Here is a 10,210-nt window from a genome sequence, read left to right on the forward strand (position 1 = left end):
TAAACACATAATTGGGCCTTGGTGAAAAGTGAGGAAGAGCCAAATTCTTCACCTGAATGAAAAAATTCAAATCAGCTTTAATGGATCAGCTGGAACCTCACAAAAAAAAACACCTCACTGTATAGAACATGAAGTCAAAGCCAAGTGGGTCTTCCGGACATTATTTTTTCATTAATTTAAATGCACGAATACAAGGTAAACTAATGGAAACAAAGAAACTTGTTCTCTCAAGATACATTTACACCAGGACACCAGCACTAACCTACAAGACAAGTGAATAGAAAACAGCCTGCAAATTTCCAGGCTTCACAAAGATTTCCAGCTGAGTAACAACAGAACTAGCACGGATGCTGGAGGCCCATCCAACATGATATAGGAGGGGACCACCTGGAGCTTATGGGGTGTGCAGCGGAGAAAGCATAACACTGCTCCTGGTGAGAATGCCCTCACATGGCTGCTTTGACCTCCAGGTCTTCCATTTCTTGCAGGTTGACAGCTGAAGCCATGCGAGATAATGCTGCACCACCACAGAGACCTTCTGGGATGGGCCATGCAAGTTCCATTTAATTTGTACACCTGCATGTCAGCCATACATCCACTAATGAGAGTCAGCAACAAAGTTAATGACAACCAATAGTTTTTAAATAAGTGAGACTGTAACAAGCAATCCCTTCATTTCCAAAAGTCACCTTATTTGTATAACATCATTGAGAATATGTGAATATCATTTGGAAAATTCTCTGCTTCTAAGTAAAAGATTTCGTTCATTGTAAATGTATGACCCAGGACGTTTCTTCAGCCTGGATTCCAATGCTTTCTTTAGAGATACAAATCTATCATTAATTTTATGTTCTGGAGGAGAGGGTTAGTTTGTAGGGAAAGGGAACAGTGCTGAACACACGTGCACTAACGGTGTGGATATAACAAAATGCAGTTTTAAAGACTTAAGATTTTTCTATTTCTAAGCTAAGAGTTGAAAAATAAATGCAAAATTTAATAAGCAGCTTATAGTGCCTTGATAGACTGTTGGGTGTGTTTACCAAAGCTAACACTTTTCACAGTTCCTGACAACTTTAAATAGGTTTCAGTGCACAACTAAAGAGATACGAGAATAATTTGCCCACAAGAATTCTTTAATATAGAACACCAGTGTTGATTTACACTACATAATACAGCAGTTCTTACCCGCTTTAAAAAACAAACAGCAGATCTAGGCAGAAAATAACAAAGTTTATTTTATACTGAGTCTCCAAAAAAAAAAAAAAAAAAAGTCTTTAATACAAAATTTCTGTAATTCTTAATCATCTTCATCAGGCAGATGGGCTCAATTGTTCTGTGGGCTATGAAAATTAAGTGCTTGTAAGAAATAATATTCTTCCATGCAGACAAGGCTCTGTCACAATGCCTTGTTGTTAACCAAATCTTATCTCTTCTGTGAACTGATGGGCATCTTTTAAAATTTCAAAAAGCAATTGTGTAAAAGGTAGGCAAAAAGTATATTTCACTGAACTCTGAATGAAGCAAGAATTAAAGCACACTAAAGGAGAGCTACTGAAGTGAGCGTTCCCACTGGTACATAGGATGTGCTGGGACTTCAATGTGTGACTCAAGAGTGACACAGTGGAAACAATGTCACTCCAGAACACCACACATCTTCTATTGAATAAAACCTGAATGTTTACTGTATTCCATAGCAAGGCTTTTGTAAGGTCAACACTTCTGATGCACAATCAGGAGATATTGCTATTTGACTAGAGCCAATTCTCTTGCTATTATTTGATGAAAAAAATAAAATAAAATAAAACCCACAAAACTTTCTTCCCACACTGCATGGGTTCCACTCCAATCTAAATCGAAGTCACAGAGCAACTGACTTCAACAGCTGCAGCAAGAACCTAGGAAGGGGACCAAACTGCACAGATATCAAACACAAGGACCCAGAGACCGGATTTCAACATACACAAAGATTTATTAAACTGTACTAACATGAGATTGCAGTCCTGCAAGAACAATTAAGTTCTACTCATTTGTGGTATTTAAGGAAGCAGGCCATCACAAAAATGGGAATATGCTGTAGTCAGTGGGACAAACTGTTCTCATTTACATTGATGCACGCTGATTTACATTTGGCAGAACTCCATGAGTGCTGGCCTATCCATCGATATTTTCATAAAAAGCACTGAGCATGCTTAAACGTCAAAAACACACGAAGTGAAGTTAGCACTGCTTCAAAAGGGAAGACAAAACAAAACAAGTGTCTCCCCTTCTGTATAACAGGAAACAGCCCTCAGGCACAAGTATGGGTATGGATAAGAATCTTGCTAAGACTGAGGTGTACTAAAATAATTTCTTTCATGTAAATCCAGTTTCATTTGAAGCATTAAGCAATCAACTTTTTTACCATTATAATAAAGAGGTAGAAATTTAGGATAACAATCACATTTTGGATGCTAACTGTAGAAGGCATGAGATAAAACCACAGCTCTGCTGCTTTATGTTAGACAGGTGAACAAACATAGCACTAGTTCTCACAAACGGGGGGCTGTCAAAAACGGTAAGAAACAGTACAGACACATGGTAAATGCTTCATAGAATCATAGAAGGAAGGGACCTTAAAGCCCACCTAGGTCCAACTCCCTGCCACAGACTGGTTACCCTCCCAAGTAACGTGTTCAAGGAATGTTTGGATGTTGTGTTGAGGGATATGGTTTAGCGAGTACTATTGGTGATAGGTGGATGGTTGGACTGAATGATCTTGTAGGTCTTTTCCAACCTCGGTGTTTCTGTGATTCTGTGATCAGACCAGGCAGCCCAGGGACCAACGCCTCCAGGGACGGGGCATGCACAGCTTCACCACCCCCCTAAATAAAGAACCTAACAACTAACTTACACTTCCCCTCTTTTGGTTTAAAGCTATCCCCACAGAATATCCAAAGTTGGAAGGGATCCTTTAAGATCATAGTGTCCAACAGTTCTATTAAATGTCCAGAAAGCAAGCACGAAGTTGCTGCCGCTTCTGAAGTAGAAGCAACCACCTTCTTACTAAGACATCTCCTGTTTTTGCAGTGGACTTTAACCATGCTGTCAAGGAATTAGTTGCATCTATTGCCAGAGCAGTGCTGGCAAACAAAAAGGATTTTCTAGATTGATTTGGTGTATTACTTACAACGGCCAGGTGGATCTAAACAATGGTGAATAAAAGCACACAAATAGTGTGAGCCAAAGACCTGAAGTGTAACACACTTCACTGTGCCTAATACACACTCACAAATATAGAAATCTCAAAAGGAAAGGGGGGGAAAAAAAAGAGGGAAATAAAGGAAAAGCTCCACCCGAATGGGCACCGTGGTGTGTAACGGTGATGCTAGGAAGCTTGGTCCTGCTCCTGGATGCAAACCCTGATCCTGGCAGAGCAACACATTTCAGAACCCACTCAAAGCCCCGAGCAACTTCATCACCTTCAGTGGATAAGAAATAACGAAATGAAGCAGATAAAAGCCACAAGCTTAGGCTCTGGGCAGCCTGGTCTGGTGGCTGGCGATGCTGCACATAGCAGGGGGTTGAAACTAGATGCTCACTGTGGTCCTTTTCAACCCAGGCCATCCTGTGATTCCATAATACCCGAACCACACCGGAGAGAGGAGAAACCGGGCGCTCTAAACGCGTTCCCGCAGGCTGCCCTTTATTACAAACACCGAGATAAAGCGAAAGAAGTTTAACACAAAACCCGCACGCCCCTGTTCCCGACCCCCTCGCCGTGCGGCTCTCCCAGCTTCTCCTCACTTTCGCACCCCCGCCCCCAAACGCCGCCCGGGTTGGCGGAGAAGAACGGCCGTAACCCCCGCCTCGGGGCCGCCTCAGCGCCGCTGCCCCCGGCCGCCAGCGCCGCCATTTGGGCCCGGCCCGCAGCCGCCGCCATTTTCCCGTCCTCTCAGCGGCCAGCGGCGCCGGCTGAGGCCGGTCCGGCCCGACGCGGCCCTGCCCACGCCGTGCCGGCCTCGGCTAAAGCGCGGGGTCGGAACGCGGCCGCCTCCCTCCTCCCGGTGCCCTCGGCTCGGCCCGCCCCGCGCACCGCCGCCACCTCCTCGCGGCCCGGCCGCTCCCGGCCTTTGGCAGCCCGCAGGCCCCCGCGCGCTTACTTCCTGTTTTGGGTCCGGGCACTTGAGAAACCAGGATGGAGACTCCGAAGTACCAGGATGGAGGCGCCGAGCGGCAGCGAGCGGCGGTGGGGGAGGAGGAGGCGGAGGAGGAGGAGGCGGCGGCGGGGCAGAGCGCAGGCAGCCAGCGAGCCCGCCGGAAGGGCCCGCCGCCCACCCGGCGCCGCTTCCGCCCCACCGCGGCGCCACAAAGCGCACGGCGCGGGGCTAACCGCTGTGGCGGCGCCACAAAGCGCACGGGGCTGCGGGCCGAATGCCTCTCCGCGTTCGCGGCGCCGCGGGATGGGCGCCATGGCTCGGCTCTGCGCGCTGCAGGAGGAACGCCTCCTGCTCCTCTGCTCTTTCCATCCACACTTTTATTTCCCTCTTGCCTCATTACCTGAGAAAAAATATACGTATCGTCAAAAAACGAGCTTTAAAAGTTGAATAGAGGCACCTGGCAGTGTGCGGCTCATGGTGTTCGTCACCTCGCGAGCCAGGTACATGGAGGTGGCCCTTGGTAAAAAGTCACCTGCCGGGCTTCCTCACAGACCAACCTCGTAAATAAATGAGGGCACAGTGGTTGTATCCCAGAATTGTCCCTGGAGGTTGCCAAGAAAAGGCACTCACTGTGCATTAGTGGGCATGGTGGTGATGTGTTGTTGGTAGGACTGGTGGTGGTATTTTCCAGCCTTCATGATTCTAGGATTCCATGGGAATGAAAGGTGTCCCCTGCCCATATTTTCCATGAAGTCAACTCATTCCATTTTAGCACAAAACCTCGTTTTGGTTGCTTTGTCTTACCACGTCCTTTACCAGACCTTCTCAGAAGCTTTAAAATGTGTCCATGCCATTGACAAATTGCTGTTGTGCACGCCTTCCTTGGAATGATCCCAAAGATCACCTTTGGGTGATCCCGAAGAATCTGTCATTTTTTTAATCATAAATCCAATTTTACTAGCAATACTTTTATAGCAGGTCCAGCAGTAGTGCTCAAGGCCAGTGAAAATGGCTAGGAGTGATTTTAATTGCTCAAGAGGTATGGTTTCATCTGCTGTGAGAAGGCATTACTAGATATTTAAAGTTTAGGATATCCTGAGTTAGAAGGGACCCATAAGGATAATTGGGTCCAATTCCTGACTCCAAGCAGCAATGCCCCATAATCAGACCATGTGTCTGAGAGCTTTGTCCAGATGCTTCTTGAATTCTGGCAAGTTCAGTGCCATGACCACTGCCCTGGAACGACTGCTCCAGTGCCTGAACACCCTTCAGTGAAGGACCTTTTCCTGATTCTACCCTGAACCTCCCCTGTTTTAGCTTCTTGCCATTCCCTCCAGTTCTATCATTGGTCACTAGAGAGGGGAGATCAGCTTCTGCTCCTCTGCTCCTCCACGTGAGGAAGCCATAGGCTGTGTTGAAATTTTCCCTCAGTCTCCTCCAGGTTGAACAAACCAAGGGACTTAATAGCTGTACCTCATATGTCTTTCCCTCTGGACCCTTCACCATCTTTGTAGCTCTTGTTAGTGTGGTGCTGTGGGGACAAAACTGTGAAGAGACATCACTGGAAATTCCACCCAGATTTAACCACTCTGGGAGCCTCTAAAAATCACAACCCATGCTATCAGGAGAGATGCAGTTTTCCATAACATCTGGTGGCCCTTCATACTTTGAAACCTCAAAGTCATGAAGGTGCCTACCTGGAACTGTTGAGCATGACCAAGGAAACTGCATACTTCTGAACCAGCAATGGGAGGGAGGCTAGGCAGGAGAGAGACCTCACCTAGTCTAGGATATCTCAGTGTCCATGGTTCAGCAACTGCATCTTGCCAAAAATCAAATTTCAATTCACTGTGTATGCCCTGAGCATGCTACAGCTTCACGATTCAGGGGTAAATAGGGTCCTCCCTGCATTGTTTTTTCTGTAGAAGAGAACACATTAAAATGTAGTCATGAAGAAAAGCTGGAGGCTTTCATCTGTAAAACCAAGTTTTGTATTTGGTACATGGAAGCAGAGGGGTGAAAACTGAATTTTAATAGGGACACAGGAAAAGACAGGGAGGAGATTTTGCCCATAAAATTACGGTGATGAAAGATGGGGAAGAAATGTATGGCTGGGACAAGAAGGTAGCTGGAGTAAGCTGCTGAAAGCAGTTCAGAATGTACAGAAAGCAGTAATGTTGACATTTCTTATAATTCAGTCTTCATCAAGTGAGAAGCTCTATGAAGACCTCATATAGTAAGCAGCAAACACGAAGAGGACTCTTTGCATACCAGGCTTCTTTTTCTATGTGTTATCACCTGAATAAAATGCAAAGTCTTTATCCTTATTCTCCCTTTGTCATACATATCCAAATGTACTTTGTAGAAAACAATATTTTAACAGGAAAATCTTTGGCTGCTTTTATGTAGTGATGTTGTTCTGCGATGTGTTGTTGTGAGGTGTGATGATGATAAACCATTGCTGTCAGGCCACACTGAAGCATTTAGTGGGCTGAGGAATGGTATAAACCATATTCAGAAACATCTATTTTATAGTGAGTTCAATGCAGACCTATGTGGAAGAAACAATGGCTTCAGTTCTCTGTTGTTTCATGAAATCTCTGTAACAGGCTCTTATTCTGTGAAACAAATGAGATTTGTGCCTCCTGATTTGTTTTGTATTAAAGAAACAATTATAAATACACATACTTACTTAAGTTGATGAAAGAATCAAACGTAGTTTGCTATGGACCTCACAATTTCTTTTTTAAGCAGCAGTTATTTTTTTGAAACCACTCATACTGTTTATAAGGCCAATTTTCCTGGTAGCCACCAGGTGTCTCTACTGCAAGGTGCTCTTCGGTTTCATTCAAGAGACACAACTTTCCTCCCTTGGCTGTGCTGAAGTTAAAACTAAATTAGCATTACTCTGCAGGTGCAGTCCTCTCATTCCTCATTAGGGAAGAAGTGAGGCTGTAGCCATGCTAGGATAATATTATTATGTTGGCTAAGATATGCATACATTGCTTAATATCTTCCCTCATGGTTTAGGGAGAACAGCATTTCAACACAGACGATGTGCAGTCTAAGGGCTTGGAGGGAATAAAGGCTCCTGGGACATTTGCAGATGGGGTAGGGGAGATGAGCTGACATAAGGATCACCCTAATGCCATGTCAGAACAACTAGCAGAGGTGATGGAGATATTTTGTGCAGCTCTTTATTTCTTCCTTTCTCATGTTAGCTGACTGGGATCAGCATGCCTAAAACCTAGCTGAATTGATTTAAACGTTGAAGTCCCACACATGCAAGTGAGCAAACCAGCCTGCACCCCTGTCTGAGAAGTTATCTCCTAACTTCAGTTTCCCAGGGATACCTGAAGTACATTTGTTCTGAGATGAATGGCTATTTCCTGCTCAGCTCCACTGAGATCCACTTTCAGATGGAGGTTTTGCTTCTTCTCTTGCTTCTGAGAGCACCAACATCCTGGTAGGTTACTACTGCAGAATTCAGCTGTAGTAGACAGATACAGGACAATCTCCTTCAAAGGACTTCAGTGCTGTGGGAAAAATGATCTCAAATTTTGGGAATTTTTTGCCATTTAAGACCAACCCTGTGGGTTACACTCAGGTTGTCCCAGTTCCTTTGGTAAGGTAGAAATGCCAGTTGTGCCTCCTGCTTCTGAAGCAACAAGGTTTTCCATTCTCTATGCTGCAGAAAGGATTGGGATCCCAAGTGTTTTGACTTGTACAAGTTCACATTGCTCATTCAATGATTAAATGCAGAACGGACTGCTCATTTAAGTGGCCTGGTTCTCTCCATGGAGGTCTTCAGTTGCACACCTCTGCACTGACAGTGAAAGGAATTTTAATACTTACAGAATAATGATCCTTATGCTCCACATTCGTTGGCACATTACATATGCCTTGTTTTAATGAAGTCTGTTGTGCTGGGCCCATTTCAGATTACTATTTTTGGCTGTAGTTTCTTGGAAAGATGCTGGCAAAAATCATACCTTTTCCCCAACTTCCTGCAATCCGGTTTCAGATGGGCCTTATTTGGCTGTGTGTGTTTGTATTTTGTGTCATGTCTGCTTAGTGCAAGACATTCCCACTGGCACTTTGAACTTGTAGAGCAAAGCCACAAATTTAAACCACCAGGCATCCACCACTGTAACTCCGTCTGTTCCCAGTGGCTATGACAGGCATCAGGAGTGCTGAGGAGTGGCTTAGGATTTGTGTTATAAAAATACATCTTTGTGTCAGTTATAATTTTTTTTCTCTGGGAAAAAGACAAGTCCACAGAAAAGAGCTTGGCTATTTCACAGAATCATAGAATCAGAATCTGTGGCTGAGGATGGAAGGGATCACTTGGGATTGTTTAGTCCAGCCCTCCTGCTTCAAGCAGAGCCACTTACACCACACTGCTCAGCATCACATCCAGGCAGAAAACAGCCTGGCCCCATCCTGTTGATCCCTTTAAGATATTTGTATGCATTACTAAGATCCCCTCTTGGTCTTCTCCAAGCTAAACAGGCCTCTCTCAGCCTTTTCTTATCAGAGAGTTGCCACAACCCCTTAGTCATCTTTTCAGCCCTCTGTTGGACTCGCTCAAGCTCTGAGTCTTCTTTGTAATGGGGAGCCCAGAACTGCACAGAGCCCTCTAAATGCGACTACAGCAGATCTGGGTAGAGGGGAGGATGACTTCCCTCAACCTACTGGTAACACTCTTCCTAATACCATTGGCCTTCTTGACCCCAAGGGCACAGTGCTGGCTCACAGCCTGCTGTCCACCAAGTCCTTCTCTGCAGGGCTGCTTTCCAGTAGATCATTTCACACAGATTATCCCCTGTCTAAGCTTTTGTATGTGGGTTCTTCCATCCTTCCCTGAGGAACTGTATCTTGCTGTCACAGACATGGGGATGTAACTCCTGAGGGCAGGGAATTTTTGTGTGGAGGTGGAAGCTGGCATAAGCTGTAGGGAAAATACACCTCTCCTCACTGTACCATCCTGCAAACAGTCTGCCTCCTGTTTGTGTATGAGATTATTCATATTTACACGGATTTCACTCTGTATATATGTGTATATAATTACATGTGGGTATAGCAAATATATTCATTACTTATTTATAGAAAAATATGTTTATGTATACATAAACAATCTACTATTTCTAAAACACTTGATCATCTGTATGCTCAGAATTTGTTAGGAGCTGGCTGTTGTGAAGTGCTGAGGCTCTGAAGAGATGCCATGAAAGAAAGAGATTCCAGAGAAAGAGTAATGGAGCATGACATGAACTTGCATGGATTCTCCATTGCAGAGTGAACGTGTTTCTGTAGGATGGGTGCATGAGGAGAAGAGGAGAAAGAGTGAGGTTTCACAGAATCGCTGGTGAAATAGATGGTAGAGAAAAGGAGAGAGCAGATGGGAGGAGCAGATGGATCCCAGTTGGGAAGCGGCTTACTGTGTGACACTGGCATCAGAGGTGCTGATTGCAGGAGGAGACAAGGCACTGCTTGAGGAGAGGGTGACAAAATTTGGTTCTTGCTGTAGGAGGCAAGTCCAAAGTGGACAGGCCCTTTCTGCATGGTATCTTACAGACAGTGTGCATGGGCTACGGGTGGGCAGGGGAACTGCAGCTGTGTAGGGAGGAGAGGGGCATGAGGACAAGAGCATGAGGACAAGAGTCCCTCAGCCCGTGTCACCTATGAAATTCCAGTAACTGAGGCTGGTATGACCACAATCCTGAGCTCTCTGAGGAGCTGTGAGGAGGAAAGTGATGTATTGCATGGTGGAGGAACGTGACCTGTTTTGGAGCTAAAGGTTGATTTAGCTTTCATGTAGGGTCAGCATTTTGGCAGTGTTTGCCACATCCTGGTTACCATGAAAATACTGACAAAGCTCCCGATCCTTTCAAGGGGACAATTTTTATATATTTATTTTTAAGCACATATACTATTTGTCATGTAATTCTACTCTCTGCAGACAGATGGCGTTGCAATATATCCTAGAACTGGGAAACCGCTTTTTCAGCTCGCGAGGGGGATATCAAAGCAGAATCTACTTTATATTTTCATTCTAGTTTGTTTCTAAATTT

General features: G+C 45.0%; 1 protein-coding gene across 1 annotated transcript in view; it reads right to left on the bottom strand.

Annotated features, from left to right (window-relative positions):
- Positions 1-4,332, bottom strand: part of DMTF1 (cyclin D binding myb like transcription factor 1) — a 28,484-nt gene extending 24,152 nt beyond the window's left edge. Inside the window, exon 1 of the mRNA XM_031590296.2 lies at positions 4,140-4,332. The gene's annotated coding sequence lies outside the window, so the exon portion shown is untranslated. The remainder of the gene's footprint in view (positions 1-4,139) is intronic.
- Positions 4,333-10,210: the final 5,878 nt, after the last annotated feature.

This window comes from Phasianus colchicus, chromosome 1 (assembly GCF_987193195.1).
Source record: "Phasianus colchicus chromosome 1, bPhaCol1.hap1.1, whole genome shotgun sequence".
Classification (NCBI taxonomy): Eukaryota; Metazoa; Chordata; class Aves; order Galliformes; family Phasianidae; genus Phasianus; species Phasianus colchicus.